The 26,973-nt window shown below is 32.7% G+C and overlaps 1 protein-coding gene across 1 annotated transcript in view; it reads left to right on the top strand.

Annotated features, from left to right (window-relative positions):
- Nucleotides 1-423: 423 nt before the first annotated feature.
- The window catches only part of CDH9 (cadherin 9), a 113,320-nt gene continuing 86,770 nt past the window's right edge, over nucleotides 424-26,973 (top strand). Inside the window, exon 1 of the mRNA XM_074356624.1 lies at nucleotides 424-956. The gene's annotated coding sequence lies outside the window, so the exon portion shown is untranslated. The remainder of the gene's footprint in view (nucleotides 957-26,973) is intronic.

Raw genomic sequence — 26,973 nt, 5'->3', positions numbered from 1 at the left:
ATTCTGTTATGGTTTACCCTCTCTAACAGTTGTACAATGTACAACAGCAAACCTAACAGGTGGACCATCTAGTTCTTATGATGTTGCTATGGTCACAATTATATTTGGACATTTCCAGGGAAGGTGAAAATCCCTCAACTGCATTGTCAAGTAAAAAGCAAAGTGCTGCAGAAATTTGAAATTATACTTGAAATCATTCTCTTTACTGAAAAAGAACATGTTAAGAATCAACTATCAGATATTTTAAAATTACTGTTTTTGAAAGGTTATTTTAATTTAGAGACTCAGAGACACAGATAAAAATTCATCATTAAAACTGATAAATATAATCGGGATTCTTTCTCTTCCTTTTCTTAAACTTGGGATTTGGGTATTAAAATTGAAGTAGGTAGTCGTGAATTCTGCAGGGGCTACACACAAAATTCCTCTTGAGCAACAGGACTCTTCACGTGACACATATTTTCTAAAGATGATTTACAGGTTACAGACATGCTGTGACCTTTCTCTCCCAACTGCAACCGTATTAAGCAGAGCTGATTAACGGAGACTAAAAACACTGGGTTATTTTCTCTCACGGGGGTCTTTGACAAAACCCTCCTCTCTGAGCCCTCCCACTTCATTCTCTTGTAAATCACTATGCCTAAAGAGTCTTTACTCCCCCAGCCCCAGTCCTGGAGCCCTGCAGCGCCATCAGCGGCAATATCTTCCTATGTGAGGGACGTCTCTTATTAATCAGAAACGCTGAATGGAAACCAATCAGATAGAGAGTTCCTTTGGCTTCAGCTTCCTGCCTGTCTGAGTTAAAAGTGATGCTCGCTGGAAGAGGGAGGCATACGGAGATTCATGAAGATTCAGCTGTGAAGATACTATAAAAAGAGAAGAGAAGGAATGAGACAGAGGCAACACCGGAATTGTCGGCACTGAGCAGAGCTAACTCAGTTCCGCTGCTAAACAAGGTAAATGTCATTTACTTTGCTTGACAATATAAGCTCTTCAATTTTTGCCTTCTTATAATGTAGTAGTACAATTATTGCTTTTCTCCTAGTTGCTATATTTTGCGCTCTCTCTCTCTCTCAGCATTTAGAAGCAGGTAAGAATACAGTTTATAGTATTTGAATAAGATATTAAAATGATCAGGGAAAAACTTGCAATGTTTGTTTCTTGTTTTACTTTTACAAAACTGATACCTAGCAAAGCTCTTTTTATAGTGCTCAAATCTGCATACGGAGCATTATTATGAAAATAAAACTAAACTTCACATTGTGTTAGTTGATTTTGGTCGCTTTGAATTACTCACATATTAATAGTGTTTAGGTGTACTATTATATTAATTTGAAATGGACTCTGTTTTCTCATAACTTTTGTTTACATAATTTGAATCAGAACTGTCAAAAATAAAGACATTTTTCATATTCTAATAAGAAATGATTTCTTTATTTTTAATATTAAAATAAAATGATACATAAATAGTAAAAATAACACATCTATAGACAGACGTAAGATGTCAGGATTATGGTGATCATTTCACCTGGTAAAGGAGGTTTCTTCACATATTTGTGGTTCTCACTCAGGTCAACATTCTGAATGTGTACATCTGTTGGCTATAATTGCTCTCCATTATTGTAGGCAAATGTATCTTAATGTAATAAGACTGGATGAAAACCACAGAAGGGAGAGTTTCAAAGGCAAAATTAGTATGCTTTATTTGAAGTAATATGGAAAATGCAGTGACTTGATGGAGCATTGTTTTTTTTTTTTCTTTGCCTACCCAATATAACCATGCACATCGATTAAATTTTCAAGCATGCTAAAATCAAAAAAGGCATGATGAATTTTAATTAAAAGGTTATCAATATTCTACAGCACTTACATTTAGAGACTGTTAGCAGTGTATGTTCTCAGAATTCTTTTTTTAAAAAAGTGTGTAAAAGAGAAGTGATCATCTATACTAGATAAGTTCACATTTATTTGTATTATCAACTTTTATTGAGAAAGTAATGGACTAAAGATTTGAGGAGAAATTGGAGGTCTTTTCTGGAAATTTGTTGTCATTTAATATTGTGTTATATATCTATGAGATTACTAATCAAGATTTTTCACAAGGTTTTTGAAATCTATGTAGCATTAAAAAATGAGTGATTTTGTAACAACAAAAAGTGGTAACTTTTGCATGACAGAAGGAAATCTTCATTTGGCTCTCCTTACTCATCTATGGAATCAGAAGATTTACCTATCTTCAACTATAGCTGACTAAGAATGAATTTGATCATTCAATGTTCTTAACTTAGAAAAGAGTATAATTTAAAAACCTCTAGAATTCAATACAGGATAAATGCTATTTCCTGATTCAGACACTGCCTCATTACCTAGGCAATGCTATGTTAAGTGTAGAATACATTTGTGTAACTATGTAACTAGTTAATACAGATTTGAATGGTAGATTTTTTGAAAAACAGAGAAAATGAAATAACATGCTATTCTAGCACATAGCAGCAAAGAATTTGGGCTTACTATGAACAGCATGCTTTGGGGTCTTGTCATTAAATATGTTATGGATTCAACTGAAGTTTTTTAAAAGGAAGTGTACAGAATAATTAAATGCACTTAATAGATATAGGCTGAGATACTGTCAACTCTGTATTTGTTTTGAAAAATGAGAAAATGTAAGATAGAGCTCATAGTATGAGCAAATCTAATTCTGGAAATAAATAGAAAAACACTTCAGAGGAAGCAGACAGTAGTGTCAATTCAGAAAGAATTCACTAACTTTGAGTCAGAAAGATTTGGTAGGACTAATAAAGCAAGTCATATAAGATATTATTTTCCAAGATGGAAAATAATTTTCCCTTTATTACACTATTTGACAGTTTGAAAAACAATTTTGAAATGGTTTAATTATGCCACTATTATTATATTAATTGCAAAATTGAAATAAAAACATCTTGTACTACTGCCTATGTGTAAAAGATCACGATATCAAAGTTGGTTTTGAGATTATGTTTTTAAATGTTGTGTTGCTCGACTTGATAAATTATGCTAGATCAGACGCTCTTCTGAATGTCACCTTGCATGAAAAGATTTCATGTGTTATTTTACTGTGACCCTCATATATGCGAAGTTTAGCCAGTTTAATGTCCCTTCTGTGGTACATTTACCAAATGTGAATAAAAAAGTTAACTGTAGATTTTTTTTTTTCCTACTGGGTTACCTCTTTTTAGACATCAGTAGTGATTTGAGGCAGCATGCAATCCCTACAATATTTGCACAATGTATAGGTACAACTATTCAGAATTCAGGCTTAAAATTATACAACATAAAATGTGGCAATACATTGTACGCAAGAACGTATAAATTAAGGTGAGACTTAATTTAAAAAATACATGTGAATGTGTCATGAATAAACATTGGCTGTAACTTGTTCTCTATGAAAGTGAACAGCCTAGGTGGATAATTATTTAGCATTAATACAAATGCTTAAATAAAATGGATCATTAGTTTGCGATATTCTTTAAGATTAGTTTTGTTCCTTCAAAGGAAAGTCTAAATATATTGTATAAATAAATCTAACTTTAAGAAAAAGTGTGATCATTAAAAAACATTCAATGTGATATTTTAAATATTTATATTTCTCACTTCAAGGATAGTTTTATACATATTAAGCTGTCATGTATAATATCAAATCAATAGTAATATTAACTGTAGAATAAGTTTGGTTTATGGTGAGATATTTTATAATAAAAACTCTAGTTATCTTCTTAGGCATTTTACTTCTTAATTTATCTACTTAATTAAGTTTTCTTAAGGAAGAAGAAAACACACTAAATGGGACCAGAGGACATTGGTTTTAATTAGCTTTGTTTTTACCTGATGTCAATTTATAGATATGATAATTTTTATTGTAGAACATGACATGTTTCCTACGGTAAAGCAATTTCTTTCTTTGTATCTTGCATATCTATTTCCAAAAATGAGTTGTGTCTTGAAATATATCCCCCAAAAGCTTCTCAATGTCTATGATATTAAATTATTTAGGTGTTTACGTAAGATTCTAAAACTTTAGAAGAGAAAACCACCTCCAACTCTGATGTTACACAAGAAAACTGAGGTTTTGGAAGATCACATTACATAACCAGTCCTGTCAAACTGTATATGAAAAATTGGCAACATTATGTTAAAATACATCATTATGTGGAAACATTATGTGAAAGTTGAGTCATGAAAATCATGTTAGGAATACACACACATACACGCACACACACACAGAGTGACTAGTTGAAAACACTGACTCCTGGATTGATTTTAACATCTTGAAAAAGTTTTTTTCCCTTATGAGTCACTTCAAACTCCTCTGCCTGGAACAACCATTATCTTCATCAGTAAAATATGGTAAGGAATGCTCAGTGAGGAGAGTGTCTTTATAGCACTCTCATACATCTTCATAGCAGTCCTAATATGTTAATGCATTTATCCCTAAATTTAGCACTACTGAGAGATGGTCTTATAGTCACATTAAGAATGCAAAGTGCCTGAATAAAAGCATGATCTCTGGAGCCTAACCAAGAAATTTTATATTAGCCCTGCAAGAAACACCTCCCAAAACATAAAAGTCATAATAATGGATCTTACTGCTTATGAAGAGAAAATGGAAACATCATGAGGTATTGTCGTTGTGTTGGTTGTGATGATGGGGTGTGTTTGTGTGTGTGTGTCTGTGTGTGAGTGTGTAAAATACATATTTATTTTTAAGAGAAAAGGTGGGAAAAGGAGAAGACCTGAATATTTTCAGTGACATTTTTTTCTTTTTCTTTTATTTTCTATTCCATTTCTTTGCTAATTTATAAATCAATTTCAGGAAGAATTAGTGCTTTCCTATTCTCTATTTATTTTTATGAGCAAGATTATTCTTGGTCTTTCTAATTAATTAATGAAACACCACAGCAATGACTGTTTCATAAGTATGAGTTAAAAAGCCTGCCCCTCATATCACTCTTTGACATTAACCCTACAATTGTAAAGAATGGAGATAGCAGTGGCTAATAGTTATTGTTTGATTTTTGAGTTTAAAGATAAACATAATGTATTGTAAGAAATAGATATAGCCAACAGAATTTACATTGGAATATGCTAAACTCATTACACTTGATATTTTATTAACAGAGTATCCAGTGCATAATGGACTTTTTTCTCATATTTACTGCATAGGATCTTAGGAAGTTATAAAAATACAAGAAATAATAGTTACATGAACAGTATAAGGATGACAACAATGCATAACAAAACAACATGTAATCTAAGCAAATAAACACCAATAATTCACGTCCTGTGCCAAAAAACACCACATAAAATATACTGCTTTGGGGAGAGGGTGTAACTTAGTAGTAGAGTGCGTGCTTAGTATGCACAAGATCTTGGGTTCAATCCCCAGTACCTCCATTAAATAGCTAAACCTAATTACCTCCCCCCCACACAAAAATTTTTTTTAATTAAAATATACTGCTTTTATAAACTAGGCAGTCAATCCTAAAAGTTTTCAAAGGGGGTTTTCCCTCAGACACTTTAGTAACTTCTTGATCATCTATTTTTTTCCACCTAAACACATTACTCTAATAATTTAATGCAATTGCCAGAAATATTTTTCAAAATATTCACATTTATGTGTTATAAATAGTTACTGCAAAGAATATATCAGAAATCTAAGAAATTCAAATCTGTTTTTCACTGTAATGGTAATTAAACCACAGATGGAACATCGGAGAAAACTTACAGGTCAAATTACAAAGTAAATCTATATACCTGTATATTTTAATCCTTATCTATATATCTGCATCTATCTCTATTTCTGTGTATATGTATCTCTAAGTTGACCTGTGTGTGTGCACCCAGAAAAATATATATGGAAAGTAGAAAGGAATAACACAATCAGTTATTTCAATGTATAAATGAGTTACACAGTTATTTAATTTCTTTAAATTGTTACAACGGCATGACATTAGACACTAAAAATCTCTTTTGTCAGGCAATTATAGATATTACATTATGAACAAATGATAAAATAGCAATTAAAACTATTTCTTTAATTTTGGAAAAATTTAAACTCAAAGTCCATGTGTCATGGTTGATTTGGATAATTTTTTGAATACAAAGAATTAGACCTGCATTTTTAAAAACTGTAACTGGAAATAACCATTCTCTATTGAACATCTAAAAGTCTTGAAGACCTCATAAAAATGTAATCTCTTTGCCTGCTATTATGGTAGATGGGAAAATAAAGTAGGAATCAACACTATCTCAAACCATCTTAGGTAAAACTAGCATAATTATTAATAGAAAATGAGATCTTTATTATTTATTATCTGTCATATAAAATATAGAGATAGTACATTACATGGTAAAATTTTAAATTATTTGTTTGGTAATTTTCCATAATTGAGGGTAAGATCAATAGGCGTTTTATATTTCTTGTATTAATGGGTAAGTTAACTATTTGCTTAATTCCAAATTTTCTTTATATTAAAATATGATACAAAGATCAAATAGCATTGCTTTACATCTAATAACATATATGCAATAATTTAATAAAATAGTCAAGGATAAATATTTGTATTATTTCCATTCCTTCCAGGTTAATGTTATAACTTATTAGTACGTTATAAACCAACTATGCATGTACTAAGAGGGATTGAAATAGGTTTAACTATTAGAGGAGAAATAATATTTTTTCTTCTCATAGATAAATATTGCCAGTTTATATAGATGATGTGACATTTTATATGTAGTTTCAATTCAGTTATGCTTTTTAGTACAAAAGGATTAAAGAAGATTCAGATTTGTATTTCTGACAATACTTACTCTTCTAAGGGCCAAATAATTAATGCATTATTATAATAATATGTATGATTATGTATGCAAATCATACTTTGTCTGCCTTTTATGTTTAGCTTAGAATTGACAGCCCTGATAATAATCATTGACAATGAAGAATATTATTATCATACTGGCAATAAATACATTTTTCTTTATAATTAAAGTTAACTTTGGTCAGTTTAAAATAGGGAGTTCTATTGAAATATAAATGGCATGCCAAAAATAAGTTTATAATTTTAATGTTGTAGAGATGTTTTAGTACATTAAAATGAAGATTTGGTAAATCAGTGCTGTCTATATCTATATATTTACTTCTCTATATCTAGACAGACAGATATATACACATGTATGATGTGTCTCACTCACTACTTTGGACTGAAGACTTGGTTAAATTTCATTTTCAATAGTTAAATATGGAAGATTATTTTATTTAATTAGGAAGGAAAGTTCTATTTTGGAAATTTTTTGTGGTTTTAGAAAATTAACAGGGTAATTGTTCTGACAGAATTTTCAAAAAATAAATATATATCAGGAAGCAAGTACTTGAGTTTATAATTACTTACACCCAAAGATGAATACAGAAACTGATGGAGTCCAAATGATACAATGGAGACTAAGAAAATGGCAGGATTCAATTGGAGACTCAGTAGTAAAGTAACACAATAATTTAATTTAATAATGATGCCATTATGGATGTCTGATGTCTCCCCAAATCTATGCTGCTTTTGGTTTGCTGCTAACAAATGAAGCACTGCCTTTAGGATCATTACAGCCCTTTAGTTAAACATAGGCATGGAGAGTCTTCTCCATTATACACAAGACTAAACTGTGTTTATTGGAGTCTTACATTGAAATCAAGCTTTAAACATATTTGGGGAGGAACGAAATGTTGTTTCAGGATAAATATGTTACTTGTATATGTCTTACACTATATTTCAATGACCATATTTATAAATTGCTCTCTTCTAAAATTACAAGAAAATGTAGGTAAACAGCCCATTTAGAAAGAGTGTTGAGGAAATTCTACCGTAGAATGAAAATTTTATTTAGATTATGAGTTTGGACAAACATATCCCTCAGTACTTATAAACAATATTTTGTTATATAAAATATGGACTTAAAAGCAGATTTTAGAAAGTAAGTAACTATTTGATTATATAGAATTCTATACATATTTATACAATATAGTAGCTTTCTACAAATATGTTTTATATACTATCACTGATATACATTTTTATTAAAATTATAGTTTTATGTCATTTTTCTAAATGTAATTACTTGATGTTTTTATTACTTTTCATCCCTAGTATTTTCGCTTGTGTCAACAGGAACCCATGGTGGGGGGTGTCTAACTCAGTCATAGACTGCATGCTTAGCATGCATGTGAAGTCTTTGGTTCAATCCCCAGGGCCTCCATTAAAATAATAATAATAATAATAATAATAATAATAATAATAATAATAATAATAATAATAATAATAATAATAATAAAAACCAGGAAGCAATATGAAAACTAATCTTTATTTTTCTCCATAATGAGAAAAAATTTAAGGTATTAAATGGTCAACTTGCTATAAGTAGATTTTCAAGCAATTTAATATATAGGAAAGTAAGCATATGTTAAGATTACAGAAAAATTTTTAGTATGTAACATGGATTAAAAAGTTCTCAATAACAAATATACTAATATGATATATCAGATGATACACTAGTAAGTATATAACTATGTATAATGCATTAATAAGTTGCTATTTCTATTATGCTAGATGACATGTATTGTGCTGAAATTTAAATGTATTTTCTCCTTTAAATATAACTGTAATCTATGAGGAAAGACATTATCCACCTTTTATCTTTTCTCTTTGGCTTGAATTCTAAATTGGTGGCTAAAACAGACTTCACTTAAGTCGTACATTGCCTGCTGCCTTCAACCAAATCGAGTGTAAATCTATGGTGATTCATAGAAAGCAGATTTATTTTTCCCATGCAATGAACCGTGATCATTTATTTCTCTTGCAGCTTTAACTACTTGTGCTTTCTTACCTTCACTGAGGCTTTAGCTTTGCGGCTACTTCTGTTTCTGTATTTATTGCTTTGCTTCTGTCCCCTTGTCATTTTTACCTATCCCCACTCTACCTCCAATTCAGAGACAGAATATATTTAACTACAAGTGCTTTTCTTTCTTAATTTGGCTTGCATTTTGGGGAGATGATTCAGAGATTTGTAACAGAAGAGTGGCTTTTCTAACATGAGAAACTCCTTAGATGAGGAGTGAATAAAAATTGGTCAATAGATGCAGAGACAATTTTAGAAACTCTTCCCTTCTGTTCCACCTCTCCCAACTTTCACTTTCTAACTGACTGGAAATGGGCCTTATGGGGAGTCAAATAATACCAAGGTCACAATTCATTAAAAAGAGATAAATAGAACAAGGAGACATGGTACAGTTGGGGGAGAATAGGTTCTTGTTCCGTGAAGCAAAGAATTCAAGAGCAAGGCATGGTAAAGTGAAAGCAAATTTATTTAGAGAGATACACACTCCGTAGGCAGAGCGCAGTCTGTCTCGGAAGGAAACACAGCTTAGGAGATCACACTCCATAGGCAGAACGTGGGCCATCTAAGAAAGGTGAGTAGGAGAGAAGCTGAGAGGTGTGGGGTGTTTAGTTTAAAGTAAAAGTAGATAGATGCACACTCCAAGACAGAGTGCAGGCCATCTCAGAAGGCAAGACAGAGAGTGACCACGAGGTGCGGAGCTGTCAGGTTTTATGGGCTCGGTAATTTCATATGCTAATCAGGAGGAGGATTATTCCAACTACTTTGGGGAAGGGGCAAGGATTTTAAGGAAATGCACCCCCCTGCCCACTTTTGGCCTTTTTATGGTCGGCCTAGGAACTGTCATGGCACCTGTGGGTGTGCCATGAAGCTCAAGGTCTATTTGAATCTTCCACCATCTTGGTTCTAACCAGTTTGTCCTGTCCTCAGTTGCTGTGTCATTCCTTCAGTGGTTCTGCCCTGTCCCCTTTCCTCCCGCTTCAGTACTACTGACAAGTGAGTTTGACTCTAAGTCCAGGAACATAGTCCTGCATGTATACAGCTGCATGAAGATTTGAAAATCTAAAGCTTTCCTTGGATAGTTAATACTCATAAGGTGTGTATGGGAGAGACAAATTGGTAGTGTTTTGATATTGACTGCTCAGCCTTGGGAATCCCAAAATAGATACATACAAAATTTTCACATTAAGAAGCTGATTTTTGTGTCCCATTTTCATGTGGTAGAAATGACAGTATCAGGAAGAAAGATCTTCAGATTATTTGTAGTAAGTAATTAATTCATCTGTTGACTGATTATTTCATTTTTCTTACCTTTGAATTTACTCATTATTGAATACCTGCTACGTCCCAGGCTCTGTGGTGGTGGAACATGTGCTGGGAAGACCTTCCCATGGAAACCACTCTTGTTTCCAGTTGTTAGAGATTCTCCTCTTGTCATTAGTGACAACATGTATCTATTCAGAACTTCTTTTTTTATTTTGTTTTCGTTTTGCTTGGTACTAATCTTTATTTCACCCCTATCTAATAGTGGTCAAAGAAAAGCATTCAAAGAAAACCTTGTCTAGCCTATACTTTCTCTTCAGTATAAACATCTCTCATTACTTCAATTTTAAAATAAGTGACACTTTACAGACTGCCCCACCATTCTAGTTGCTTTGTGTGAATCGAACCCTTGTTTGATATTATCCATAACGTTGAAATCAACAATCCCAATATGAAACAGGGAGCACATAATAAGTGGGACTGTAACTCCCTGTTAAAAACCACTTTTCTAATTAATCCAAAATCATGTTTCTATTCCAACTCACTGCTTCCAAAAGGTGTGCATAGAAAAAAAATGTCTTTGTGATTTGTAATTCTGTCTTATAAGATAAAATGGCAAATCCTGAGAGTATAAGCTTGTCACATCTTACATTGTTTTTTTACTATCCAGTCTTTCAACCACTTATAAAAATCTTAATGTCTCTTTGCTATATTATTATAGTAACCTTCTAATTGCTCACCTAGCCAACAACTGAATTACTGGTACATTCTATGAAGTATAATTTTGTAAATGAAGGCTCTAAATAACCTTTTCTCCCCTTACCCACAACTCACACTCCATCACATCTAGAAATGTGTCAGTACTTCTCAGCCTTGGATCCCAGTCTTCAGCAATTGTTTTTTATCTTATATTTAAATTTTTTTCTGCTAAATTCGGAATCATAAAAATATAGCCACAACCTTAAAGGGCTCAAAGTATAGATTTCAAGTGATCAAAACTATCCTGAAGTCCTTACAGAAATATTGTATTTATGATTTATTGTGAGTTCCCTGGAATAAAGGCCAAAACTTTCATGATATTTATAGAGTTTTCATATCACCCCAAAAAGATAGAGACTGCTTAACAGTTTGTAAGTTAAAATACTTATGCTTAACAATACAACTTTATCAAAATAGTAGTAAAAATACACTAGGTTGGTGATGTCAGTAGACATACAGTCTCTTCCCACCTCCATTTACTAGTTCTGTCTTGTTGGTAGGTTATCTTCATTTTTGGGTGCAAATTGTCTTATATATAATAAAATGCAATAAACGAGAAGTTTAGATAGGTAATATTTCATGGTGGTAAGGGCAAGCATAGTCCTGGAGTGAGACATTCAAAGTATAAAAACTAGTTTTACTATATACTTCATGTATGAGTTTGAGAAAGTCTTTTAATGTTTCAGAGTTCTAGGAGCTTCCTGAGTAAAATAAGGATATTAGCAATGTCTACATTACAATGTATTACAAAGAGACACCATTGATCCTATAATAACTACTGTTATTATTATTATTATTAAGAATGGTATTGCTCAGGTTCATTATATCTAAGCAAAGTGTACTGAAACTTTCCATATAGGAAAGCATGAGAGAGACCTAGCTTAATTTGATGACTGCCTGCATTGTTCTTGAAATTAGATAGCATAGATCTGGAAGTCAGTTACAACATTATGAATATAAATATTCATATATGTCATGTGGTTCCTTAAGCTGACATAGCATACAATAAAACCATTTTATATTTTGAACAGTTTCGTGCTGTGAATTTATACCATATTGAAATTAATAGAGAATATTTACTATCATAGATAGAATACTATAAAGTTTATTGCTTTAAGTTAGAGTGAGTACATTACACATGGATCTTGGAGATATGAAGGAGTTATGAAAGTCTTTTAAATCAGTGGCAATAAAATTTCATAGTGTCTCATATCATCACATATTTTAATGCCAGGTATTTAGCTTTCCTTTTCTATCATTTTTATGGCTTTCTCCCCTTTGTTCTTTGAATTACACTAATGACTACAAAGTGAATGACATTCTTGACCTTAAAATGAATAGAGCTTATAAAAATGGTTTACTTGTAGAAGAATTTTACTATGGTTTGAAAATATAATTCAAACAAAAATGGTAATAATGATTGCATGATTGTGAGTAACACTCACTGAAATTAACTTGGAAGTTATATTTGTGGTGAATGTTGTTGATTTGCTGGTTTATTCCTAATCTGTGTAAAATAAAATATAGAAACCACATTAAGTTATATTTACTTAGTATTTACTATGCACATAGCATTTTTCTGGGTGCTAAGATCATAGCAGGGAACATGATGCAAAGAGTTTCTAATCACAAGATGGTACTTTCTCAGGGAGTAATACAAGTAGTTAATAAGATAAATATGGTATTGATGAATGCTAAGAAAATAAGTGGTGGGGTAGAAGGTTACTGAAGGTGTGAGTGGAACTTTATCAAGGTAGTGAGGGAGGTTTTTTTGAGAAGGTGATATTTGAATTGGTTCTGAATGGAGAGAAGGAAATGTGAGAAACATCATTTTAGGTAGAAGAAATGGCAGGTACAAAAGCTCTGGTATGTTAATGAATTTTACTCATTTTATAATATCCTAATTACAATTAATTTGTAAAAACTAGATTGTTATATTATGCTTGCTTAAATGCTTATAAACTTAGTAATAAAAATGTGAACTGGACATTTTCCATTTTCCACAGTAATATTAAACTGCATTCTTGCATTTTTTTCTTGCTTCATTAAACAAGTGGTTTTAATATAAATATAATGTTCATCTTTGTATGTATACAAAATTAGACTTTTATTAAATGTTACTGTGTACACAGTGGTAGGAATTTAAGGCAGCTACTACAGAATATTTAAATATTAACTATGAGTATCCACAATATTTAGTTCTCTGATTTCTCCTGGTTATGAGCTGAGGACTCACTGAAGCTAAGGCAGGAAAGAGTATCCTATTGCAAGGAGGACATATAGACCTGCACATACCTCTGTATATTTCTGTATCGTTATCTAACACGATAAGAGACAGTCTTACAACTCAAAGAAAAAAAAAAAGAAAAAAGAAATCCTTCTCCTTTATCGTGAATGTTGAGGGAGGTTCTACCTTTAAGGCATGAGGGACAGCAGGGTCTGTTCTAGAATTGTCTCAAATGTCTCCAAATGTTGATTTCTTCCTATCTGTATGATTACATTTTGAACATGATTTTCATATTTCTAATAAATGTTCCAAAAGAAGGAGTCTAATTATGTGACTGCAGTTCTTCTCTGCTTCTGAGGATCTGCTGTCCTACAGGCTCCACTCATTACTTTGTCTGTTATGTCACACCTGGCACTTTTATGGCTTCTCTTTCTTTTTTATAGATTTCCTCTTTTCGACGATCTCTGATTAAATTTTCAGAGATATTTGTATTAGTCTAACTCTTATTTCTTTGTAGCAGGATCCTAGACAGTCTTTTGGTTGGCATTCAATACTTTTCTAACCGTATCTCAATTAGGTGACCCTAGTCATATTCTCTTGGGCCCTCGATATACAATTTATTTGCTGAAAAACTGACCTTTGACCTCACAAGGACTGGTTGGACACCGTCTTTAAAAGCACTTGTTAGCACAGTACTCAATGTATATTGGTAGGACTATACTGTTTGTGCAAAGTAAACAATTATAATGACAATATTCTCACCCAAAATAACATAATATGCTTCTAATTCTATAAAATTGTGTTAATTTTGGCTAAAATGTAATTTATAGTTATAAAACAAAAATGAAAATACGTCCAATTTGGAGTTTTAAGATTACATCATAAAAAGGTTTTGGCTATTTTCAACAAGGAAACACAATAGTCTAAGTATGCCGAGTGAATCATGGTTTGCTAAAGAATTCTTTCAGTAAGTTCTACATTGCTTAATTATGAAACTGACTCATATACCATATTGGAAGGCAAGGTATTTATAATTTTTGATCCGATGCTAACTCTATATCTCTTAACTCCCTGCTTCTTCCTTTCCCAATGCAAATTTGCCTGCCCTTCTTTTTAGGCTGCAGAGCAGGGAACAAATCACATTTATTCAATAACTTCAATAGTTAAGAGCTTAGATTCTTGAGCCAGAAACACCAACTCCATCTCTTACCTCCTGTGGTCTCAGTGAATTTATTTTCATTTTCTTAAGATTCAATTTCCTCAAGTGAAAACGTGGATAATTGTAACATTAGGGTTGTTGCAAGAATGATTATGACAATACATGCATGAAAGTGCTTATCATAGTACCCACTTAACAAATATTAATTTTGATAACTATTTAATAATAGTCACAATGCACAATGAATATCAATTTTTCTTATTATAATTATACTCACAATGTACACAAACTGTCAGTTTCTAATACTGCTTTTAGGAAATTTTACTATGATATTTGGAAAAAGTAGTTATAATATTCTGTACATGTTTCAGGAGTTTTCCTTGTGTAGACTTTTAAAAGCAGGCAGAAAATGAAAAATAATTACACCTCCAAATAACTGATGGAAAATATGCTTTTGCCCTATGCTAAGATTTTACTTGATTAGGCAATATGTTTTCTCCTAATAAATCTTCACTGGCTTTTAAAAATACTATATAATCAATCATGAATGCAGAGAGTAGGAGTGACAATAAGAACATATTGGAAAAATTGAAGAAATTGTTGCTAAAAATTATGTAAGCAATCATACTTTCAAAAGGCACAGAACACTAAAAAACACTCCCAATTATCAGAGTATGAAAAATATGTTTGAAATTTATGGAAAATATGGATCTTAGAAAACCGATTTGTCCAGTTTTCATTATTAATGGAATTAGGGCCAAGTTGTCACAGTGGTTTTTTTAATGCTATTTTTAAATGAAAAAAGTTTATCCTATAAAGTGTGATCTCTCTCGGAAGGAAGATTAAATTAAGAAATGAATGAGTCAGTACAATCAGAGATTATTAACAGCAAGAATAAACCCAAATGACATTTTTTTTTAATTGACGGACTTTTTTTTACAGGTAAAGATACTAAGACCCTGAAAAATTTGCTTAAACTGATCTTAGAGGAGAAAACCAACAGTAGAATCTAGATCTCCAAGAATAAATTACGTGCTTAAAGAATGTCTTATCAATGTAAATTATTATAATTTTGTAAAATAGGTCTTGATTCACACCCTTCACATGTAAAATACCACATCAAGTGTGAATAGCCAAAGATAAAAAATGACTACCATTTAATTAACCTCTGTGGTTGGGCCTGGCTTTCCCTCCAGAAAGAGTAAGACGAGCGAAGTCAATTCTTTATGTAGAGAAGGAAACACAGAGTTATGACAATTGTCTATGCCATTTTCAAGGACTAAACTGGAGTTAACTAATTGTTTCCCAAATTTTACATGGTGGAATTTCATTTCAATCTAGTTTAGTAAAGAGAACAAGGGATGGGACTAAAAAGATTGGAGATAGGGGCTTTCGTATTCATAAACTAGTCTGGGATTTCATTTCTTCATTTTGAAAATAATAGAGACAAGAAGATATCTAAGAGCTTTTTCAGTCCTGATGTCAATTAAATTTGTGAAAATAGTTATATTAAACATTTAATTGCTTCTCTAACAAGTTTCCATCTTGTAGGGAAAAAATAGAACAATGGAAATAATTAAAATACTTGACAGTATCCAAATGCCTGGATATTATGCTCTTATACCTGGTCCTTTAGAAGGCCTTTGCTGAGATGTGGATCCCTCTGTGGTGGTGTCTACTCTAGTGTTAGAACAATTTCATCTGTTCAATTGACCTTCTCTATATTATTTAAATTTCCTGCATTGATACCAGAATTTCTGTGTATAAAAATATATGAGTTGGAATTTTATTATTGTCACAAATATTCAGAAATGTATTAATTTATCATGTTATAGCACCAAGCATTCTGCGCTATTTCAAGTATTGTGTTGGCATATTCACAACTACTATAACAAATTTAAATATCAATCACCTAAAAGAAATTCATACTTTTCTAAAGAAATAATTCATCTTAAATCATTTTTTGTTCAATTAATGCAAATAGTGTAATCTACTCATTTGAGTGAACTTTTGCATATATTTCTGCAGTTATAAAACTGTGCTATATGTATAAATTATTTCTATATTATAGCAAAGATTGCATGAAATGAAACAATTGCTAATAAAACTGCTCAATATTTGAGAAAAAGGGAAGTATGTCAGTCTAAGTTTTAAAGACCAAACTTGGATTCATTTGAAGAATAAATAATTCTAGTATCAAATGAATTCCTAACAAACACTCAATTTATAAAAGACTAGATTTTTAAAAAGAGGAATATAGGTTAGTTATGTCTTTGAGACATTATATATTGGAATCTTTTAATAATTTTCTCCTTGGATAGTATGTCAACAAATAATCTCTCAGGCACTTCAGGTATTAGACCCTTCAGTTAAATCTGGAAGAAATTACTCTCCTTAGCGATGTTTTATCTATAGTGTTATGAGAGTAATATAAGCATGAGTGTGTAAGATAAGTTTTCCCAAATCACAAAAGAGCAACAGCCTCTGTTTCAGTGTAATGTCTTGAGGAAACATAACAACAAAAGTACCTGATAGTCAATTAAACATTTTCCTTTCAAAATCTATTTACATGAAAATTAATTATTTATAGGTAAATTATCTCCTCTCCTTGTGATTTCCTACTGGAGTTACAGATTTCTTTCTGATGTTCTGAAAAAAGAAATTAAACTATTCACTAATTAAATTAACCCCATTGTAAAGTTTTCTTTGGTAACGAACATTTATTTATAACAACACCTCGCCCTAGTCTATGGGGAAAATGGGTAGCAGTGATGCTGGATAAACCGCACATAAAATTGGCATACAGGATCTCTTTGCCAGTGATATTGCTGGTTATGTAAAATATATATTTTTTGGTGTGTACTTTATAGATGCATCATACTTTACATTACTTTTTGGAATATTTATGTACATGGAAACAACATCAATATTCTTAGTTCTAATTACATAAGTGTAGAGAAAAATGATGTGATTCAGGTTACCTGAGGCTTATGTATTCCTCTCCTTTTATAAGACTCAATTTTAAGAGATTTTACATAATATTCCATCCATCTTTTTAATTTTATTTTTATAATTTTATGATGGCTGAAAAAACAATTTTCTTTCAGGGATATATACAATTTTAAGGCCGTAAGTTAAATATTGCCCATAATATCTCAATGTTAATAAGTCAATATCAGACCCAGTTAAATTTACATCTAAACACATTATGCAATTCATATGTGAAATTGATCCAAAATCTTACATTTATAAAACCAAACTACTTAGCACAATACTTTAGCTCCCTCTTTTGGTTAGCCCAGATTGCAATATGAAAATATGAGGAAATGCCCTAACATGCTATCATTTCTACTGGCAGTTTATAATATTTGAGACAATACTTATTCCATTATTACTGCCTAAATTAATCACTCACATCAGTTTTCTAATAAAAAGAAGTCAAATCTACACCTGGACTTTTTTTTACTAGTTGAGTGATAAGTTATTGAAACACTTCATTTTATAGTTAAAGATGTATTTTGACACAATTTTACTACATATTATTTAAAATAAATTAGTATTTACTTAATTTTATGAGGATTTAAAAATATGATTTCTCCAAATAAAATACAAGCTTATATATCACCTATATCTGTTTCTTAATCTCTATCAATATGTGTATCTCCAAATCTATATTCTCATCTGTAGTCAATTTTTCCAATCTATTTCTCCAGTTTTCAAATTTGTTCTTTCCTTTCACAAACAAATAACCTGACCTTAGCTCCAGCTTGCACAATAAAAGCAAACTGAGTCCACCTTTCCAAATATTTCTTTAAAATTTCTAGGAGTATTTCCAAAATTCTAGATTTCACCTTTTACTACTTGCTTACGATTCCTCTTCAAGTTTCTCAGCTGATCTCAGTGCTTAACCCTAATAGGCTCCTGCTTGTTTCCCTCAGTCCTACTAATACTAAGACAGAATAGTAATTAATAATAATAATATAAATTAACACCCTTTACAGGATAAAAGAATGAAGGTAATGTTCAGGAACAGAAGACATCAGGAAAGGATAATTAAAATGTAGTGCATTACTGCAAAATCTGAACTCCCTAGTCCAGGCAGTTTCCCAGGACTTGACTCCTAGGTATCTCCATCCTTTGCTCTTAGCTTGCTGCCACTTAGCTGGAGAGCTTTTCTCTAACCAATGAGTATTACCCTGACAGAAATTGTTATTTGGGAGCCCAGAATCCTCAATTCATCTCAGACTAGGGGAAGGGATTAACAAAAAATGAAATAATTGACTCTGATAGTATTATTCCAGAGGTGCCGACATTTAAAAAAAAATTTTCATTATTGAAGAGGAAGCTTAATATCCTTGTATGACATATAAGCATTTGGATTTTTCCATCAGAAATTGTAAGGCCATCACTTAACCTATGTCTACATGATTTAATGGGCTCCCCGAGAATGGAAAGAGCTTTCATAAGAACAAATCACACCTAATTATAGGATCTAAAAAATAATTCTATTAATTTTTTCAATAATATTTTGTCATTAATAACAACTGTCCATGAGTCAGAAAAATTTTGTACTATTTTTCTCTCCTAATTTTGGGTAGGTATGAAAAATACTTAACTTTTTAATGTTTAATATGTGGTTAGGTAAAGATGATAAATATCTGAGAGACTTTCTATGTATAATAAGTGAAAACCAAACTTCTTTATCTCTTCCTGCAAATAAACGGAAGCCTAAGTCAATCCGAAAAGCTTTCTATTTTTTTTTTCATTTACCCCAATTTATGAAACATCCCATTTGTAACACAGGAGGTAATTCAAATAATTTGAGAAAGATAATGGGTCTTAAACTGTTTCTTTTAAAAAAAAATGAATAAAAATTAGAATTAATGTATTTCAGCCTTATTAGAACCAATGCCAACTTTTTATGAAAAAACAAAGACATATAATCTCTCTTATATGTATATCATAATTGGAAAAGAGCAAATGTGTTAAGAAACAGTGGGTCCCAATGTTGAAAATGTAGTTGGGTAGATAATGGAACTCTGAAAAGCAAGCAGAGGGATTTGAACCTGATGTTGGCTATATCAGAGGCTAGTTTAAACAGTAAAAATGAGAGTTACAAATATGTCCTCTGAAATGAGATCATGTGGTTTCATATTCCAACCTAGTCATGTTCTAAGTCCACTCCTAGAGGAGCAATTTGATCCTTCTGAGCCCCAAGATATTTCTGTATAAGAGACCCATAATAGTTTTTCCTATATGTTCATTTGTGAGGCTGGATGAAATATACCTCAAAAGTATGGGTTTATCATGACAAAAGAAATATTAGACAGAAAAAAATATCTTCAGAAAGGTATTTTGACATATGTATGTCAGAAATCAAAGAAAAATCAGAGTGAGGAAAAATAGAAAGAAGATATGAACAGTTTTGAGCTAATGACTTCCTATATTTATTAAACTTGAAGCTTGTCATGTTGAAGAAAAGGAGACAAAAAAAAAAAAAAATAATGACAGAACTTGATAACACTCTGGTACTGAAACTCCAAGCGATCTGAATGCAACTTCAAAAACTTTCAGGGTTTAATATAAGGGAATAAAAATAATGCCTTTTCTCTCTGTGGATTAAAAAACAATGTTCTTTGTAACTCTCTGCTTCCTTAATTTTCTCTCAGTTTCACCAAAATTTCATAAATAAAAAGTTACCAGATCCGAAGTTTTAGACTCTTAAAAGCATTTTTAATGATTGGTTGAAGAAAACAGAATTTTATTTCATGATTAATTTCCATGTTGTATTTAAGATACTGTTAGATTTAAAACTACTACTCAGGAGAAAATTAATTGGCCAGTCATGCTAAACTTCCTCCCAAAATGGATACAGCCAAATCCTCAGATTTTTAAATGCAACCATTGAAAAACTCTAAGTTCAAATAGCTAAACTTAAATAAGCATTCATATCTTATAAAATGAATACCATATAGGTTTTGAGTATATTGGCCAAATGATTTTCCTTTCTGAAATGCTGGCAGACTCTAACATATACAATGATTAAACTTTTGTATATAAATCCTATAATTGTTTGTGTTCACATAATGGCATTTTGTGAGAAGTACTGTATTTTTCCTTTGAACAACAATCTTTCTCTTCTTCATCCCACTCCTCAACCTAGTACAATTTCAACACTAGGTTGTGGAAGTGACTTGTAAATGTATGGCCAAAACCCATACTTGATATTCCATCAGTGCTCTGGAAAATCCAAGATGAAGTTTATTAATGCCACTTATATACCAGTACTGTCTGTTAAAGATTTCCTGAGATGCTACAGTATCTATTTCTGAGGATGGTTGCAATTCAGGAAAAAAAACAAACTGCTCACAACCAGTAAAATAGGTAGAAATGTTAGAGGTTTGATTATCTCACCAATAAAAAATTATATAAAATGTCAGTGCACATTGCGATTGTCTTTATTTAGTCCCTCTGTCTATTTACCTACTTTAGTTCTGATGCTGATGCTGTTGATGATGTCTCATTAGATTAGGATGACAAAATCATGAACTAAAAATAATTGTTCACTAAGTTATTATCAGGAGATAATGACATACTGAGTGTTCTGAGTTGCTGTGTTGACATGGGCGACCCTCATATGCTTAATAAGCAGAATTAGACAAGACAGCTGTGTCAAGTGTTTGGCAGGGCATATGGTTATATTATTATGTAATAGAAACATGAATTAAACAAGGTTTGGGAGTCACTATTAATGTCTAAGAAACCAGAGCATCTATTTTAAAATTTATATATATTAATAGGTACCTTCTTAAGAGGCAAATACTTGAGGAATTTTTTTGGCTTTAATTAATATACTACATTTCATATTACATATCTCTGATGCTTAATGATGCTATTTAAGCAGCAAGCATATGCTCCTTTGGCAAAGATACAGAGAAAAAATGAAAAATAAATGGGTCTTATCATGTGGTAGACTTATGAATGAGTTTCCTATGGAGGAAAATATACAGAAAGAAGTGTAAGGAACCTCAATAAGGCCTGAATTTAGAAGGCTAACTCTGACGCATTTTTACTTCTTAGTTTTCCCCTTATAGCAAAGAAAAGATGTCCTAATGAAGTTTAATAGTGAGTGCATGATATTTTAAAATAAAAATAGTAACTACTCTCTCTCTCTGGAATTCAGTGGGTTAATAGAGATAAATCAACCCTTTATTAACCTCGTTAGTTGTGCAGTATTTCTAACTAAATTTTAAGCATTTTAACATTACAGTGCCTTAAAAATGAGATTCACTTATGTGCAGTATGTGTAAAGTGAAAGATAATATATTCAAATTGTTGACATTGTCTCCTATAGTTAGGTATTCATTACATCCCACCTTTAATGCACAGACTGAGTACACTGAGTCAGTTGAACTCTTGGTCCATTGTTCCTCCTCCAGGTCAGACCATAATTCTATACTAACCTCTGGGTACATGATGAGGATAATTAATTTTATTATAAAACACTTTTGATTCACAGGTTTTTACATACTGAAAAAGCCTTAGGAAGATTAGGGAAGCTAAGAGTAGCAGATGAGGATAAAAATAAAAATAAATGGATGAAACAAGAGAAGGTCCTTGTACAACCCAACAATAATTATAGCCCCGGCGCTGGGTGTATAATTAATTCAACCATTCAACCCTCTGCACATGAGTTTGGGCTGTGGGATGGGAACTGAGCCTATTCCTTAACAAATTTCCTTATAAATTCATGTGTGTGTATACGCATGCACACTCACACCCCAGTAAGTCATATCAGTGCCAAGTTCTATGCTGTCCTTTGACATATTGTTTTAAGTGGATCCCTTAATTTGTTCAGTAAAAACGATCACAGAATTACTTTAAGAAAGAAACTAATCTATGATAACTATCTGTCATTAATTCTCAAAACTCCTACTGCTTTATTTGGATTGCAACATAGTAGTTATATTATGGATGCTAAAGCCAGATTTCCTAGGTATAAATGTCGACTATTCCTGAAAAAACCCAATGCCCAAAGGTCACCAAGAATACAGGGTTAGTTAAAGTGAGTGTATAAACTTTCTGCAACAAGGCCTACTGCCCAACATGGGGAAACAGAAGGTATTTCGGTCAGAGGGAGTTAGGATAGATCTAGTATAGAGCTGGGGCACTTGGGAAGCGGTTATAAAAGCAGAGAAAAGCACAGATTGGCACTTGATTGGATAATATCAAGGAATCGGGGCAATTCTGTACATGTATATTAATTTCTATATGGGATGCTGGAAAAACAGTTTGAAGTTGTCTTTGATAAACATGTAGTGACTAAGAGAGGGAGATATGTGGTCATTTTGGGGGTACCTGGTGCCCGTGCCTTGTGTACTCACAGCGGTGAGTGAGCCCATCTGATGATGCTGTTCTGTTAAACTGTTTGTGCTCAGCAGGGGAAAGCATAGCCGAGCTCTCCGCTGCCAGGCCAGATACCAGCTGTCAACTCTCAGAGCTGATTTTTATTTCCTCGCTCACCACCTAATGAATTCTTATCTTGGGCAATTTATTTAAACACTCTAAATTTTCATCGTGTGTGTGTGTAAAACGGGAATAATAGCACCTTCATGAGATGGATTTTGAGACTGTTATGTGATTTAAGATAAAAGCATCGGTCCTAAAAGACTCAGGTGTTCAGGGAGCTTAAAACAGACAAATGAAAAGTCTGATTTTCTCTTCCTCTATGTATTCATTACAGGTTGGCTGGTGGGGGTGTCAGGGAGCTGTTTGTTTTCTTCATTTTGGGCCCCAGGTGGGAAGTCTTGCTACTTGGTATGGCAAAGAGAAAAAGTAGCAGGATCATGTAGCAGTTCATAAACCTTCTTCCCAGAAAGAACGTGATCACATCCACTCAAACTTCACTGGCTAAATAGCCACAGGGGCACTTCAAGATGTCAGTGAAGCATAATCCCAGTGGGCTAGCGGAGGGACACATTGGCTGTGTGCGAACAGACAGATGATTGCCCAAACTGTGAGGCACTTCGAGCAGTGCCGGCTTCATGAAGTGTGCTTAATAAATGCTAGAGATAACAGTAATAAATGCCTTACGTTATTATTATCATCTCCATTTTCCTTCCCTCCATGATACCTACTAATAATGATCTATCATATGTGAGTTTGTTTTCAGATGAACTTTCCATATGAAATAAACACTGGATTTTTTAATATCAGGTCTGTTACTGAAATATTAAGTAATTTTTTGAAATTGCATTGTGTCTGAATAGGTCATTTACAAAGGTAACCATGCTAATACATTCTTACACTAGACTATCTGCAGAGTTTAGTTAGAGAGTATTTGAAATTTAAGACTTAGGGATAGTTCATGATCCTTGCTTGTTTCATTTTTTGGTCTGTTTAGTTTTTATTTGGTAAAATTAAATAATCTGTACATCCATTATGAAGTTGCCAAATGGTACACTAGACTCACATTACGCTGTGACTGCGAACACTAATTGAAAACATTACCATGGTGATTGCTATAGTAACATTTAAATTACCATCAGTGCCAAGAAATCTTTAATATTGATCTGATAGAGTTTATTTCTCAGCACATTTCAAGAATATAAGTGGAATTTTGCTGGTATTTTCATTCATATAGGCTAAAATAAAAAGCATGTATATATATGTTTTAAGAATAATTCAATTTTTAATAAAAATGCTTAGATGTATATGTTCATGCTTTGTATGATTTTATATTTTAATGATATCAAAGTACCTCATATGGTTTTCTATCATATTTTTTACATTATATGTTCAGTTTGAATTCTAAAAGAAATATGTAATTCAATACACTAAATATTAAATATTTAAAGTTTACTGAGTTTATTTAGTCCCTCAAAATATATTTCTAATCTTCCCCTCTGCCCTGTGCAAGATGGTTTAATATACAGACAAAAAAAAATGCCTATTCTGGTTTTGAATGATAGTCTGGATAAGAGGGAGTCATAAGTAATTTAAACATAGCTGGCCTTGAGCATTTTTCTAAGCCTTTTATGAGAATTAGCATCATGATGATGATGATGATGATGATGATAAGCTTTACAAATTAAGAAACTGAGTCAGTGAGAGAGGTTAGTGTCTTTCCAAAAGTTAAATAACTAGTAGTTATCACAGCTTTCTGAAACAATTCCAGAACTGTGGTCTTAAAAATGTTGCATGTTTACTTTCTGCCCTAAATATTATGTACTTGATGATGCTGAAGCATAGAAAAAGAATCTCTTACTTTTACCACGAAAAGTCAAGAAAATATTATAAATTCATAATAAAGATTAATATTTAATTAGCTGTGTGTTAGTTTTCTAGGTCTTTTGTAACAAAGTACAATAAACCAGGTGGCTTAAAATAGCTTAAATTTATTATCTTAAAGTTATGGAGGCCAATTGTCTAAAATCACCATGTTGGCAGTTCTGTACTTTCTCCATAGACTCTGGCAGAGGATGCTTCCTTATCTCTTTCAACTTCTGGTAGCTTGGTTTGTGTCAGCATAACTTCAGTCTTTTACCTCCGCCTTCACATGGCCATCTTCACTCTATATCGGTCTCTTCTCCTCTTCTTATAATCCAGCCATATTGAATTAGGGCCTATGCTAATTCAGGATGACTTCATCTTAACTTCGTCACAGATCCTGTTTCCAAGTAAATTCACACTCATAGGTGCCAGGGGTGAGGAGTTCAATAGGTCTTTTTGGTGGACACAATTCAGCATGTAACAAGTACTCTTACATGTTAGTGAAGCAACCATCCAAACTGTTGACCAAAGTTTTCTGGATTTCCTTCTTCCAAACACATCATATAACTGTCCTTCTCAACCTCTGAATTTAGACACAACCATGGGATTTACTTTGTCCGCTGAAATATGAGTTCAAATAAACATGTCTCTTCTGTGTGACAGCCTGAGATGCTCCAGTGTTCTCGCCTTCTTCTCTTGGTAATTCTGGGAGCATGGAGATGGCACTTCCCTTGCCTTGGGTTCCTTGGGAGGATAAGGTTTATCACAGCCTCCCAGGAAAACCACAGTGGTCATATATCCTGAGCAAGAATAAACATTTGTTTCCAAAGCCACTGAGATTTTGAGATTTTCTGTTACCACAGAACAATGTGATTGGGTACATAAATACCTACTAGAAATGATATGCTGTCCTAACAACAACAACAACAACAACAACAACAACAACAACAACAACCCATAAAATTTGTAGCATTGACTTAAGGCCAGGCAGTAAAGAAAGCCTTATGAGAGTCTCAAAAGATGGAAATCTGTTTCATACAGGGGTGTACTATTTGGTAAAACTATCACTTGTAACAACTTGGAAGGCTGATTCTGGGCCCGATGAGCTTGTAGCCCTAAAGGAAAATGCAAAAACACAGGGTATTAGCAGTGTGTACTTGTCACTATGGCTTTATCGTCAAAATGCTATAAAAAGGAGCCAAATTCAGTGAGCTATTGACAGTTTGCAGGCAGAAATGTAAGGAGATGGAGATGGTCTGAATGGGATACTAACAGGGTGAGAAGAGGTAAATTTTATGATGCTCTTTCATAGAAGAGGAATAATAGTTTTGTATGAAAATGGCTGATCAAACCTTTTGTAGTAAAAAGCAAATCAAGAGAATGGCCTTCAGACTTACTTTTTAAACTTCTGAGTTGATTATATCCCCTAGGTTCAGGACCCAGTTAAGTGCTGGGTTCCCAGTAAGTCTTTCTACTTGGACAGATTGTCTCATGTTAATGACACTGAAGCTGTGGTTTGTTCAGGGAAGCCCAATAAGACCAAGGAATCTAAAATCAAGTAGACATAGCAAGACTTGTGGAGCAGTGGTAAGAAAATAAATAAATATGAAAAATCAAAGAGGCATATTTAAATAGAAAATATGTCTATAGACTGTCTCTTGACACATGAAACTGACTGGAGCCAAAGAGAAAAAGATAATTTAGTTTTTAAGAGTTGTCCTGCCAAACAAACCACCAGCCCAGACCAAAAAAGTATGGGTTTCATTGTTAAAATGATCCTCGGGCCATCAACTTCCATAGCCAGTAAGCTGACTAAGAATTGTTTTTCAGCTGTCAAGGAGTGGTACTGCCTTCTTCAGCTGTGGTCAGTGAGATAAACGAATATGAAAGAATTCCAGAAGGTGAAGGGCCACAAAGTAGACAAGGGAACCCCTTTCAGGAACCAGAATTGAAGAATGAGGTCTAATGATGGCCTAATTCTCCACTGCCAGGATGGTAGGATAGGAACACATGATTTCAAAATTGCCATTGCTTTCAGAAGAAAAGCATTTATTGTGCTTATTCTGCCCTGTGTCACCACTCTTTATTGCATGTGTGGGGAGCAGATACACTATTTTAGTTTATTTGTCTCTGGTTGTGAAAAGCAGTGCCTGGACTTGAATTTGAACTTGGTAAGTTTGGATGGGAGTTGTATTTTGTGTACATTCTTCTCCAGGGGGATGAATCAGCCTCATATTTGGTAACTAGGAATTTAGGCATCATAATCATCCTTGTTATTTACCAAATAGTTCTGAGTGTTTTGTAGGAAGGTACTTGACAGAGTAACCTGATTTGGTCAGTGAAAAGTGAGTGGAATTGATGTGTCAATTCTAGGTGG

The sequence above is a fragment of the Camelus bactrianus genome, chromosome 3 (assembly GCF_048773025.1).
Source record: "Camelus bactrianus isolate YW-2024 breed Bactrian camel chromosome 3, ASM4877302v1, whole genome shotgun sequence".
Lineage (NCBI taxonomy): Eukaryota > Metazoa > Chordata > Mammalia > Artiodactyla > Camelidae > Camelus > Camelus bactrianus.
The sequence above is the reverse complement of the archived record's forward strand: the minus strand, read 5'-3'. Positions and strand labels throughout refer to the sequence as shown.